Source organism: Lepidochelys olivacea, assembly GCF_965140295.1.
Source record: "Lepidochelys olivacea isolate rLepOli2 genome assembly, chromosome: 2".
NCBI lineage: Eukaryota > Metazoa > Chordata > Testudines > Cheloniidae > Lepidochelys > Lepidochelys olivacea.
This window is the reverse complement of record NC_140412.1, coordinates 95,507,291-95,522,374: the sequence shown is the minus strand read 5'-3', so window position 1 is coordinate 95,522,374 and position 15,084 is coordinate 95,507,291. Positions and strand designations below refer to the sequence as shown.

The 15,084-nt window shown below is 39.5% G+C and overlaps 1 long non-coding RNA gene across 1 annotated transcript in view; it reads right to left on the bottom strand.

Moving 5' to 3' along the window:
* LOC311517139 overlaps positions 1-14,844 on the bottom strand; it is a 218,824-nt gene extending 203,980 nt beyond the window's left edge. The window contains exons 1-2 of the long non-coding RNA XR_014710614.1: positions 14,760-14,844; positions 13,507-13,605 (exon numbers count right to left, since the gene is read on the bottom strand). This is a non-coding gene — a long non-coding RNA (uncharacterized lncRNA). The remainder of the gene's footprint in view (positions 1-13,506; positions 13,606-14,759) is intronic.
* Between the last annotated feature and the right edge of the window lie 240 nt (positions 14,845-15,084).

Genomic DNA, 15,084 nt, shown 5'->3' with positions numbered 1-15,084 from the left:
GCATTTGGGGTCTTTCCCTCTCTGATGGAACTATTGATTATTAGTGTTTCTGTGACAAACTAGAGAGGTACTCCAGCATGCCAGGGATTACTGGGTACCTGCCTATCATGTGGCTGATCTGGGTGGAGTTACAAAAAGGAAAGGAGAAGCTGGTGGGAAGAAGGCTAACTTCTGGGAATAGGGCCTCCTCTCTCGTACCAGCTGGTTGAAGAGGAAGGGCCTTGGCTAGGTAGTAGTTTGTTCTGGTCTTCAGCTTGTTGTTTTGTAAATAATGCAAATCCTAACTATAGTTGGGATGTATTTTTCTTTACCTGGCTGATGAATCTTGCAGATTGGCTTACAATGCCCAATCCAGTTTTGGGATCTGTTACCAGATTTGCCCGTTACTTTGGGGTCCACTCATTTATTAGGATTACTTTTCTGGTGGTGTGTGGTGGGTGTGTGTGTGTGTGTGGGGGGGGGAGTTCTGTAATTATATTAATGTACTGCTTGTGTTGTGTTTTCATATGGAGCTCTACTTCTCCCTTCTGCAAGTTCCCTCCCAGTGGAGCTATCCTGCAAGACCTAGGTTCCCCAGGGCTGGGTTCTTCCAGCCTCAGAATCAGATGAACACACACACACACACCACACACTCACTCTAATAGAGTGCATTTGAGCAGACAGTCAATCAACACTCCCACACTGACCCCTTATATGCCCCTGGACTCAGCAGGCTCAGTCGAGCAGCACTTCCAAGCTGCCGCCCTCCTATGCCACAGGTTCAGCACGTCCCTATCCTCACTTTCATGTTACAATTGTTCTGGTAGTAACCCACTTGATGAGCAAACCCCATTTTGGGGAGCTACAGGGATCTTTAGCTTAGGTAAGAAGCGTTGTTGCAGAGCAAATGGGGAAGCTAAAAACACAAGAGAGAAGCAGCCAGCTTAACCATATCGCCAGGTAATAACCATACAAGGAGAGCCAAACTAACAAAACAGTTACCATATTAAATCTAGCTTAAATCTGATTACAAAAAGTCAGGTTTAGAAGACTATATCTAGAGTAGGAAAAAAAAAAAAAAAAAAAAAGAGAGAGTTGGGTTCTCACCACTCTGTGAAACTTGAGCCGGTTGGAATTCCCAGGTGGTGGTGGTAGCTGAGGGGCTGGAGTGCTGGAGACAGGGAGAGCTCCCAGCATGATCAGTCAAGAGAAGATGACGTCCCAATGGAAGTGATGCAGATTTTGGGATCCAGGCATCAGAACCCTTATTTGAGCGTGGGTAAGGGTTTTTGTAGAGAAACAACTATGATTCAAGGGAGAACATTAGATTTGTTTATGGGTAAACTGATGGCTCAAGGGCGTATACCAAAGTTGTTTTGTTCAGGCTAGACAATAGGGACTGATCATTCCTTGCTCTGGGCGGTGTTCCTTCGAGGGAGTTCACAATGCAATTAGGCAGCTTCAGTATTTTGGATACCAATAAAGAATTTATAACTAGAATTGGTCTGAAACTACTGAGAAGGGTGTATGCAGGTGTGGATTCATTAACATCTGGAGCAGAGATCCCCCATCATGCAGTGCTTCCCTACTTTTCTGGTCCCCGAGTTCAGTGCGGTTCTTGCCTTGGAATCTCTGCTCTCCATTCTGTATGCTAATGGAGATGCCTCCCTGTCCCATCTCCAATACAAATGAGGCTTGGGTAGTTGCCTTAATCCTGTCACCCTTGTCCGGAGGAATTAAGGTGCATCTCCCACTGTCTTTTCATTGCTTTTCGTAAGTTTTTCTTCTGATTGGTTTTGGTTCAAGTAGAGGCTGGAGTCGGGGATGGAGGGCGTCCTTCGTCAGTCACACAGGCTGGATACTGTGGCTTGGTTCACCAAGAACACAGAGCTGACAGATCGGGGGGGGGGGGGGGGGGAAATGTGAATCTTCTCTAATCAGATGCAAAAAGTTCTCTCCAAAACCATCTTTTCTTTAATCAACTAAAACGGTGTTGCTGCTAAGCAGGATCTTGGGATAGATACACTGCATTCCATGAAGAGGTTTTGACATGCAGTTTAAGAAATATCTAGGTGCTTACTGTCTTAGACTATGGCAGTGAAAGAGTTAGTAAGATTTTCCTCCTCTCTTTGACAATGAAATACATAAAATATGTGGCAGCACAGCTTTAAAAAAAAAAAAAAAGCTAGGTCATGCCCTTGCTCTCTATTTATCTCCTCACTGTTCTTGAAGCCATTAATAAAAGACAGCACTGACAGATTTCCTGCTGAGTAGGCAGCTGTAGGCAGATCCTGACATAGTGAACTGAGTTGGAGATTTAATACGGCACTTAAAAGTTCTGTATATGTTTTGGTCACATCACTGATTACAGAGATTGCAAAAGTAACTTTTTGAAATGGGAAAGAATGACCCTTCAAGGAGTTGAGGAAATATTTAGGGAGACTCCAGCCACAGTGAAAAATCTCAGTACCTCAAATCGAGATCAGCCAGTTGCAATTTAGAGGGAGGAAGGAATGTAACATTGCAATTTTTCAGGACTCAAAATTGATAGGCTCCTTAAACTAGGACAAACTGTACACATTTGTATAGCTACACATCTGTGATGGATAACTGTTAATTGATACGATAGCTCACTTCAAGAGTCAAACTTTATATTGACTTTACTCTTGTACAGGAAGATCAACTGCCTATCAAACTAGTGTAAACTGGAGGTTGCCTATTGCAATTGTAGTGATGGAGCACACTGAGGTTATATTGGTATTTTGAACCATGTTAATCTTGACCTGTCCTTTTCACATCACTTGTAAAATGAACTCATACCAACAGTAATCAAACATGAGATTTCCTTATGAAGATTTAGTAGTGATCATGGCAAAAAAGCAAGAATAGTTTAGTAGTGAATACTCCATATCAGGAACAGAATTAGGATAATTCTTTCTATATACACATCCCTTACCAAAGTTATACAACCTATAGTACACTCAAAAATGCAAGGTCTGTATTTTAAGGCAAGGTCAAAAGTAGGCAGGCAGTGGCAATCCAGGGCCTACAGTAGTAAAAATAATTTTAATATTAATTTAATACTGTTATATTATCTGAATGTTTATGTAGAACATAACATGTATTGCATTGACATAGCACCTTTATTCCAAAGATTTCAAAGCACTTTACAAAATGTGGGCAAGTATAATTATTCAGTATTTACAGGCAAGAATACTGAAGTTTTAAGTGACTTGTCAAAGCTAATCAGTGGCAGATTGTGAAATAGAACTAAGTACCAGTCACCGCTTCTAGTATGAGACAATTCTGCCAAATGTAGATTTGTCCTTGAGCATGAAAGGAAGTAAGGGACTGAGAGTAGGTTCAGTAGGAAGTTCTTATGGCTAGGGTCAGTTGATGCTTTATCTGTTGACAAATATTATGCAGTAATAAAAAACTGAAGTTACACTTTTCGGTTTACTATTACAAAACATTAGTAAAACAAATCTTTAAAAAAGTTTTTCAAGACTCAGCATAATCACAGACCAAAACCTAAAATGTGACTTCCCAGCTTTGTTAAGAAATTTATTAGAGATAGTGTTTCTGGGGCCAGTCTCTCTCATCTGTTTTAATTATGGCTTCAGACAGTTTCAAAAGTCATCATGGGTATTCTCTCTTCATTTTGAAAAAAACATTAAGGACATGGGGAGGAACAGGAGAAATGGAAGATATTGAAGAGCAAAAAGAAATAGAAGAGAGGAAAACAACTCAGAAAAGAAAACTGTCTTCAAGAGAATGGAGAGCAGAAGGAAAAAGTGTTAGATTTAATGCTTTATAATTCATTTTTTAACCTAACAAACCCCAACTCAATCTCTATTCAGTGAAAACTCTCACCAAAGTTAAACCAAAGAGTTCTGAGTATGTGCTTCATGCACACACAGATGCTGTAACCTTCTTGGGAAAGTTTGTGAACTCTGACTTTGAGTTTGAGTTTTGAATTTATAATGGACCTTTAAACCACGTGGATTTCATATGGCCTGAGTTTCTTACAAACAATTTGTGCAATTCTATTGGGCTAATTCTAGCCCCACTTCATCCTATATTTAAAGCATCAAAAACATTATTTGAGTCTGAAGAGAAAATATTGGAAGAGCTACTTTGACGGCTATAGATTGGGTGTGTTGGTATGGAATTATATAGCTACAGTAGCAGTCACCTGTAAATTCATGCCCTGACCAGAAGAAAATTACAGACAAGTTTAAGGAAATGACTTAGACTAGAAATATTATGTGACAATCTTTTCAACCTGCAGTCTGCTGTTGAAACTGCACCACAGGAAGAAGGTACAATTCTGGAAGCTTAACACTTACAGGTGCTAAGGGAATTGACCTTGCTATTATGATGATTGATGTTCAGAAAGCAGTCACGTACTACTGGAATCAAAAGCCATCCCCATCAGAACTGAGTTCACTAGCTGACAGTGTGCACAGGTGAAAAACTGGGAAGCCTGTCTACTCTTTAGAACACTTTGGGGGTCTCTGCTTTGAACTCCTCATAACAGATTTTGTTGATTTGTTAATTTGGATCAGTATCCAAGGCAAGAGAAGGCTGACCAGTCAAGAAGAGCTTCACGCTCTTGGACACTGTCCCTGAAGCCTGGAGAGGGAAAAACAGTTCTTCATGTGAACAAAGTCTATCCCAAAACACATTCCCAAACTGCAGGCAGAATGTAAGGTTTGCTGAACTTTGTCTTCCCTGGAATTCTTCACTGGTAGAGTAGTTTCTACACTACACCTCTATTGTCTTGTATCTTTTACATTGGCTCAAATATGGTCATGTATTTTCTTCCTTGGTATGACATACTAGAGAATTACCATTGTCTGTAGATTCAGATTGAACAATGGATGAATATACTGGCCAACTGAACTTTCCCTTCTTTTGTTGGTGTTGTTCTCCAAAGAAAACAACAATCATGATAAACATTTATACAGTGGAGTATAACTGGTACTTTAATATTCAACAAAACAATAAATCAGATCACACTTAAAGTACTAATCAAAACGGGACTCAGGTAGAATTTTCTTTAAAGAAAGGGAAGTTAATAAACTTTAAATAAATTGCCCAGTAGTAGTCAGTAGGATAAATAAAAGAAAGTTGGGCGTTTTATTTGTTTGCAAAGAATGAACTAAGAATGGGTGTGCATTCTCTCCATGGTTTAGATAGACAGATAATGTACAATATAGCTTGATTCTGGCTTTAATCAGAGCAATTAATGGACCCTGTGATTTTCTAGTTCATATATATTCATGTGTTCCCAATCATAGGTACCATCTTCATGAGTTGTCAGAGATACTCGACCCCTGCTTCTCCCCAGGCCCTGCCCCGCCTCCACCCTTTTCCCCATGCCCCCAGCTCTGCCCTGCCTCTTCCTGCCCCGAGCTGTGCCCCTTCTCCTGAGCACATCCTGCCCTCACTCCTCCCCCTAGTGCCTCCTGCATGCCACTGAACAGCTGATCATGGTGGGGGAAGAGCTGATTGGTGGCCCGTGGTGGGGGAGAGGTGCTGGGAGGAAGGGGAGGCCCTCTGGTGGGTGCTGAGCAACCACTATTTTTCCCCCTGTCAGTGCTGGAGCATCCATGGAGTCAGTGCCTATGTTCCCAATTAATATATTTGAAATGGACAGACACCAGTTAGTTAAGTTCAGTCTTTTACAGAGGATCAGTGGCATTAATGTAACACCACCACAGGTAAAATTACTGAAAATTGCACATATGTCCAGGAAAACACAGATATTAAGATATATGAATCTTTGCTAGGAAAGTAAAAGGGATAATTCCAGCTGTATGATTTTCAGCTAGCAATGGACCAGCCATAAAAAGTCCAGCTTTTCTATAAACCAACACTTACATTTCAGTATCAATTAACAGCAAAGCAAGATTTTTTTAATAGCTAGAAGTTTAGATATTTCAGCATATAAGCCTCATCCTCAACCTCCTTAAACCCAGAGTCTTTCCCCCTGTAGCTAAGTTCCAGAATGCTCTCAAATCCTGTTTCTTACACTCTCTTCTTATTTGTGTGTCTTTTACTACATACAGACAGACAAATTGCTCTCCCAAATCACCCTTATGTCCCTGCCCAAAGTGTTTGACTAGTGATCCCATCTGCTCTTTTGATTCAGCCTCACTCCTGAGCTGTCAGTGGACCCCTATCCAGCACTCTCACAATCCTTCAGCACCCTATTCTCCTCATTGTCCTCCAAAGCATTTGGTACTCTTAGCCCCACTTCATCTTCTCTGGTGCCTTCTTTTCCATCAACCAATTAGAGGAGGCTGCATCTTCCTATATAGACACCAACCACTAGTTTGCTTGGTCAAGACAGACAAACTAGACAGAAGAATTATTAAAGGTATATGGGGCAGTTGAATATCAGTATTAAAAGGAGCAACTAAAAATGTACGAAGATAGCAGAGGATGAAGTTTTAAATGAGCAAACAGCTCAGAACTGAGTCACGTAGGACTTTGTAGTGGTGAGTTCTGGGAACACAGAAACAACTGCTGCTAGAGACTGAGGTTATATTTACAATAGAGTCTACATTCACAAAATGACTTGGGTATCTAACTACCACTCTGCCTAATCCAATGTTGAAACTATTGCATTATGAATCAATGAAAGAATCAATGTGAGAAAGCAAGTAAACATGAGAATGTGTAGCCTGGTCCCAAGAGCACTCACCTGGGTGGTGGGAGACCCCAGACCCATGCCCTCCTGCCTCAATCCACTGATTTTTCCAGAGTGGCACAGCTTGAATATATGTGACTGAGAGAGCACTACATCAGAATCTCTCATTATCTACTAGCATGGCACTCACCTAAGAGGTGGCAGATCCCTGTTCAAATCCATTCTCCCCTCAGGTGAAGGGGAGGGACTTGAACTGGAAGACTCCTACATCCCCTGTGAGTATCCTGGTACTGCTGAGCATCCCCAGACCAAAGTTTCTTTGTGAATCGAGCTCTGAATTTTCAGACAGGGATGGGGCTCAGGACCCACCCCTTACCTGGGCATTCGCCCATTGACTAGCTTACGTGGGAAGCTGCCTTGTGGGCTGGATTTTGTGAATTCCTTTCTTTCTCTTCCCATTCATTGTATGGAGAGCCTAGGTGCCCAACCCAGGCTTTGTGAATCCCAGTGATTTCCCATCAACCTAAAAGTTACGTGTGGTGGTGCTCAGCACCATCACACCTAAATTTATTTGTGAATCTAAGAGATAAAAAACAGAGCGTAGGAATTAATGATCAGTTTTCACAGTTGAGAAAGATAAATAGCGGGCTCCCCCCAAGGATCTGTACTGACCAGCCTATTCATAAATTATCTGGGAAAAGGGGTGAACAGGGAGGTGGCAAAATTTCAGGTGATTCAAAATTATTCAAGATTTTGCAGTTTGCTTTGGACTGAACTGAGTTACAAAGGATTCTTACAAAACTGGGTGACCGGGTAACAAAATGGCAGATTCAATTCAGTATTAAATGCTAAGTAATGCACATTGGAAAACAATCCCAGCTATACATGCAAAATGATGGGGTCTGAATTAGCTTTTAACACTCATGAAAGAGATCTTGTAATCAATGTGCAGCGGCAATCAAAACAGCTAACCAAATGTTAGGGACCATGGTACGCTCACACCTTAAATACTGTGTGCAGTTCTTGTCTCTCCATCTTAATGGAAAAGGTACACAGAAGAGCAAAATAAGTGATTAGGGGTATGGTACATCTTCTGTATGAGGAGAGATTAAGAAGACTAGTATTGTTTAGTTTAGTTTAGAAAAGAGACAGCTAAGGAGGGGATATGATAGAGGTCTATAAAAATCACGAAGTGTTATTTAATTTTTCACATAACACAAGGACCAAGTGTCACCCAATGAAATCAACAGGCAGCAGGTTTAAGACCAATGTAAGAGTGTATTCATGTAATGCACAGTCAACCTGAGGAACTTGTTGCCAGACAATGTTGCGAAGGCTGAAAGTAAAACTGGGATTCAAAAATAATTAGATAAGTTTGTGGAGGATAGGTCCATCAATGGCTATTAGCCAAGATGATCAAGGACATAACCCCATGCTCTGGGTGTCCCTAAACCTCTTACTACCAGAAGCTGGACTGGATGACTGGGGATGGATAACTCAATAATTGCCTCTGAAGCACCTGGCACTGGCCACTCTCAGAAGGCAAGATACTGGGCTAGATGGACCATTAGTTTGACCTAGCATAACTGTTCTTATGTTCATCTATCCCATGGTAATTAACTACATTCTGACTTGTTGGCATGTTGTTGCATGTTAGCCAAGCCCACTGCCAAGAATCCACTGCTTAGCCACACTTGTGCCATATGCAGCATATCCATATCTACACTGGCACTGTAGCTACATGTATTTTGTGTTTGGATTGTGGGGTGCACATCCCAAGGTCTTTAGCACTTGCCATCTGAAGCCACATCAGGAATTAGCTTATGGTGTACTCTGGGGGAAGAAAGTGAGGAAAACAAATGATAGCAGAAAATTAAGTTTCTATTGATATGGGATCATTTGTAAAAACAGTTTTCTATAATCCTAGTTTCAGGTTTCAAAATTTCTGCCTAAAATTTTCATTAATAAGCACTATGGGCCATATTCATACATGGTATAAGCACCCTTAAGTCAATGAAATTATACCAGGGACAAATCTGGCCTTGAGTCTTTCCAGTTTATCAATGCTAGAGTAAATTCTAGGTTTAGAACTTTTATATTAAACTAAAATGTACCCCGTCACTCACAAGCCAGTCTTGAGACTATACCCAATTTGTCAGTGCTAGGGTAAGTTCTATGCTTAAAGTATTTATATTAAACCCAATATATGCCACTTCTCACAAATCAGAAACAGTCTCAAAGCAAAATTCATCTTCGGTATGACTCAACTGACTTCACTGTGTTTATAAAACAGAAATGAATTTGGGCCAGAGCCCTTATTAATGTAAAGTTTAATAATCAAGTACAGTTGAGAGATATAGCCATATATATCTCCAGGTCAGATGTGGGTTCACACTTTCACATGATCAACTATAATTAGCTATTGTGCACATTCATGGCATTCAGAGATAAGGATCAAGATCCTTGACTAATATTCATTTTTTAAAAAAAATTCTTTCCCAGTACAGTCTGAAAAGATTAGATTTAATTGCATTTTTTAAAAAAATCCAATATAAACTTCAAAACATTCTCTTGTTACAGTACTTGCAGAAGACACTATCCAGGTCACACTTTCATGAGCTCAGCTTTTTTCTTGGCAAACAGCATGACAAGCAGGTTAATAGATGAATTACCCCCTTAATAATTGGGTATTCTCAGCTTCAGTAAATCAGCATTCTAAGTTTAGAAACACTTAGCAGAAGTCACCTTCTTAATGTTACTTTTATAGCAGATACAACCTACTAACCATCCAGTACATCTCAGAACTTTTTTTAAAAAAAACCTGTACTAAACTGGTTCCTGTCTCAGAATCCTGTATGTTACTGAAATCTGAAGCTATATCAATGCCAATCCTAGTCAGCCCTTTCATGGGCACACACTTGGGTGGCAGAGGGAAGGAAAGGGAAGCATTCTAAAGCCCATTAGATTTTCACAGCAAGGAACAGAATTGTAGCAATTCACTCAGGTCAAAGTTGCTTTTGAGATACTCCAAGGACACACAATATCCCAAACGGGGCAAGGAGATGTGTAAAGTAGATGGAGTCATGGCTCTGCCTTGGGAGGGTCGGGGGGAAGGGGCAAGGAGGAAGTCATGACAATCTGTACCAATATGTTCACCCCTTTTATAGAGTTATGATTCATACTTTGTACAAAAATGTCTTGTGAGGTATCATTTGAAAACTCCATTTACTGATTATTGTACTGGTAAAATATCGGTGGCAATATTGTATGTAAAAGTTATAAGATTCTACTGTATTATATTACTAAGAAATCACAAACCAGTTCTCCAGAGACAAAAGGCTGACCGACCCCTCAGGCAAGCATCAACAAAATCAAGTGGACCATCACCTGGTTAAGTAGCCATTTCTTGGCAGGATAGAGGGTGTGGGCACAAAATAAAAATAAAAGTCTATATCTTGACAGACAGACAGCTTGGGGTTCCTGTCCACACAGGCTTTGTCTCCGGAACCTCAGCTAGAGATGATTCTCAAAGAAGAGAAAATATAAGGGAGAGCAAACACCCCAAATTATTCCTCCCTTTCTCTCTACCCATAGCATCGAAAACACCTGAAGAACAAGGGAATCAGCTTTGGACGGGGGGGGAGGGATCTTGACCCAAAGAATTCAGCCAGTAAGACTGCTAGAACACGTGGTAAGAGAGACTTTGCTTTGAATTCACTTAGCTTGTTAAATTAGGCATTAGTTGCTTTTTACTTTTATTTTCTTGAAAACAATTGAGTTTTATGCCTCTTTTGTTGAAGTCAGTTAAAATCTTTCTGTAGTTAATACTGGTTACCTAACCAGTGTGTTTGGATTGTAGAAGTGTTTGGGAATAACAGGATTTGTGCATATAATTTTTTTATAAATAAAATGACAGTCTTTATATGAGCTTGTATTGTCCAGGAGAAAGCTGGGCAGTACACGATGCATGTTTCTGGGGGAAGTTTGGGACTAGGAATTTCCTGGTGTTACTCTGCAGTGTAATTCAAGGGTGGCTGGCTAAAGCACTCATACAATATAACTGGGAGTAACTTACATGTTAGAAGCTGTGTATGAGCTGACCAGGAGTGGATGCTCTCACTGCAAAGCTGTGAAAAAGACACCCCTAATTGGAGAAGTGAGGGGAAACAGCTATTCATCAATTCAAATTGTATCCTGAGTAAGGTCACAGAAATATAGTGTTCATTTAGCACCCCCCCCCCCCCCCGCACACATCACCTTGGCGGGCAGGGAAATTTCTGGGAGTCAATTGATCAACACCATCCTCAAATCAGTGATGTGCCTTACATCAAGCCCTTAATATGCTACATATTGTAAGCAGTTTTCCTATCACTGGGAAATAGACACAAGCAATATCATACTCCACTATCCTAACAGAACATCTTAGAACAGTTCCTGTTCTCAGTTGAATTCAATGGGAAAATATGGGCATAACCAGGGCAGAATTCCACCTGTCATCTTTTATTCTCTTCCCCCCTGCTAAAAGCCCTAGTAAGAGGGTGACATTATTTGAATTAGGATATAAGGAATGAAAAAAGGAACAATGGATATCTTTTAGACAACATCAGGCCTGGAGGAGGAGGGTAAGAACAAAATATCCCTGGGCCTACTCGCAGAGTACTCAAAACTACATGATACCAGGGAGCTGTTAAGTATCCAAATCTCTGACAGGTAAACTGCCAAACATACATCAAATTGGTTCCTAAATTATATCAAAAGCAAATTAATTATTTAAAACATACATCTCCAACTACAGTATAAGACAACCAGGATAATTTACACATCAGTAAAGGTCTAATTTTATTTATATCTTCAAATCAAGATGCTATACATTTCTGGAAGTTAAGATTTAGTCATATATAAGTTATTGGGCTCAATATAGGAGAAATTGAGTGAATTTTAGTGGCCAGTGATATACATGGGGTCAGATTAGCTGATTTAATGATTGCTTCTAGGCTTAAACTCTATGAAACTATGAGTGAGAAAGTAAGAACAAGGGAAGTTTGACTCACAAGCTGAGCTGGTTGAAAGTTTGAGTTGGAAGTCTGTGTTTCCTCAGAAAATACTGATTCACCAAATCCAAAATGTTTTTGAACACATCTTGGGTTGTCAATTTTGAGAAAAATCACAAGAAAACTATGTCTGGTTACTTGGTGGATTACTAGGGAGCCCAGGATTCCAGGGTCCACAATTCTAGGTAGGTCTGCCAAGTGAACTGTTTTGGGAACAGGGACCCTAGGAATTCTGGGCTTCCTGCCACAGAGCTGGAATCCATGGAGAAGTATTTCTTTCAGAAACACCAATGTCCATGGACTAGCAGCTTTCTGAAATTGTCATGGTTCTTGTCAGTTTTGTAGCTGCTCACCATTGAATAGCAGTGGTGAAACTGTCAGATTGCTTGGACATAATGAAACTTAGAAGAATCAATTTCATAGAGCTGAAAGAAGAGAATGGAGAATTATTCCTTTCAGAAAAACCATGTCTCAGTATTCCTGAAATGAACTTTTTTAGAAACGTGTGGGAAATTTCAAAATTTTCTGCAAACCTGAAATTCTGAGTTTTATCCAATTCTACTCACAAGCTTTCTTGATCCAGCATTAGTTCACAGAACAGGTTCACAACTGTTTATATGTCAGGAAAGCAGATTGCTTAATTCCTCAATGTTGGCCCTCTCTTGTAGCCACTAGTATCAATGGCTGAACTCCCATTGACTTAACTGCGAGCATGTTTGCCCATATTAAGTAAATTCCACTTGTTAAAATATGCTTTAGTTAAGGTGCAATAGATTATAATTACTCTAAATAAGAGGAATGCAAGGGGCAAAAAGGAGCCAATGTGATTTAACAAGAGACTGCTGAACAGTTTGAGGTTTTGAATGCCCTGTACTGCAAATAGAAAAGCCAGGAGTCAACCAAACAAGAATGCATAGATTAGGTTAAGGATTGTTCAGGGGAAAAGAGAAACATCACAAAATGTATAATGAGAAAGTGCTATTCAAAGGATTAAGATCAGCTTGTATAGCTATGTCAGAGGAAAACTAACCAGAAAATAAGTTTATTAATAAAGGAGGAAGAGATTGAAATTAGTGATTCAACAATGGCTGAGAAAATAGATTTTTACAAAGTAGTTCATTTTCAAGATAAATAAATGCAGTTTGGACAACCAGAAAACAGTAAGCTTCTATATAAATAGCTATTTTTTTTATAAATCAGGTAAAGGAATTCTTGCAAAATCTGAACATATTCAAATCAGTGAGTGCACGACATTCTTCCTAGGATACAGAAGGAATCAGCAAGTGTACTCACTATGATTATTTTGATGGTTATCATAAACTGAGTATTGACTAGATGGAGAGAAACAAGTATGGTACCACTATTCAGCAAGGAAAGAAGAGTGATCCTGGTAATTGCCATCCCTAGTAAGAAAGCTGAACAAGGGAGCTGAGCAAGGGCTGCAAGATTGTGAGTAAGGGATTGAGATCACTTATAGCTTTGTTATTTATATGTTATGTAGAATACATACCATGAAATAAATAGTAATACTAAATAATTTTCTGTTTCTAAAGCACCTTTTATCCAAGGATTTCATTGTGGCAGATTGAATTATTTAAAAAAAAAGCCCTCAGGCTACTGTCAAAGAGGAACTGGGAGCTACAATTAGGATGTTATAGGAAGAGAAATTGCAACAAACATATTTCTGGGTAGAACTTCACAATGTCGTTAATCATGATAAAAACATTTGTTATGTAGTAGGTAGTTTATGATGAAATGATACAACTATACATCTCAACTCTAATTACAAAAAAAGTCATGCAATTGTGGCTTACTTACTCTCTATTGCAATAAGCGCTTGCAATTCATTTTCCATCACTTTTGGAAACCTGCTATAGACGGTTCCAGTTAAGGGATGCACAGTGAGATACAAGTCACCTGTAAAAATAAAAGTCACCCCATGTGAAGAATACTAGCTACAGCATTATGGATACATACACTGAGGATGCCACAAGGTAAAAATTATTCTATACCACACACAGTGCAGAATTTGACCAGCAGAAATAATATCAGCATTCTTTATTTCAAGAGTTAAAATATGTAACCTTGAGGTAATAAGCAAGGATTATTGCTTGCCTGAGGAAAAATATATTAGATGTTATCCTACTGATTACAAGAGAGTATTGAAAATAGTACTGAGAAATGGAAGGAGAATGGTAGAATCAGCTATTGAATTTTAAGGGGAAAGACAAGTTAAAGCTGAGAAGCAAGTTCTTGTCTTGAGCTGTAAGTAGTATATAGAAATATGGTACCAGAATACAGAGAAGGAACAGTCCCAGAAATATGTCAGTAATTGTAAGGCATTCAATTTCCACAAAAGATTTGAAAAAAAATTAGCTTCGCTCCAGAGTTAACAGATATTGAAAGGAACAGGAGGAAAAAAATCTGGAATATACATAGAAATAATAAAGAACATATGAACAGATGGATTTTCCTCCCTACCCCGCCAACTTGTTCAGCAATCCACCATTGAATAATGGCACATCAATGGATATTAATATTAAGGAAAGAAAAAGAAAATGCCACTAGACATATTAAAAAAATTCTGTCATACAAAATTAGTCTGCATTAATGAAAATCTCTTTTAAAATTGTCAAAGACCACCAGGAAGTACACTAAGTATAATTTTTCCAATATGTTTTGAATGTATGTAGATATTGGCATGAACCAGGATTAAATGGAATGAGTTTGACCTAGGTCCAAGTGAAGTGGAAGTGGATGCTGGTTGGCAGTGGGAAGCACTTTGAATAAATGGCAAGAGCTATGATTTCCTCATTCAGCTGTCCATCATTTATTAAGGTAGGTTACATTTTGGGGGTTCTACCATGTTCACTTATGCTCCTGAATACACAGATATGAACAGAGGGCAGGAATACTTCCCCGCAATCTTTGGCTAGCCAAGACTTTCTGATATAGGACTTATTTATGTAAACTGTGTGCCTCTAGGCTAGACTTTTGGAGTGTATTCTACATCATATTGGCCCTAGAGGCCATCTGGAATCTCCATTGGCTCATAATTCTGTCCAATTTACCTTGATCACTGGTCTCTGATGGAGATTCCATCACTGATTATTCTCTTGGGTGTCTGACAGGGTGCTATCAGCAGCACCTGATCACTGACATTGCTGAAGCTTGAAGATGACTGCAGGCCCAGCTGGAAGCAATTTCTGTTGGGGGATTATTAGCACATGGGTGGCAATGATTGAACTAACAAGGTAATTGTGAGGATATATATCAGAGGAACAGGAAACAAGGGGCAGCTCAGAAGGTAAGCCTGGGCTGAGGTGTGAAGGTGGTATGGAAGTCTGCATCACACTTACTTTGTAAGAAAAGACTAAATAGATGTAATTTTCAGTT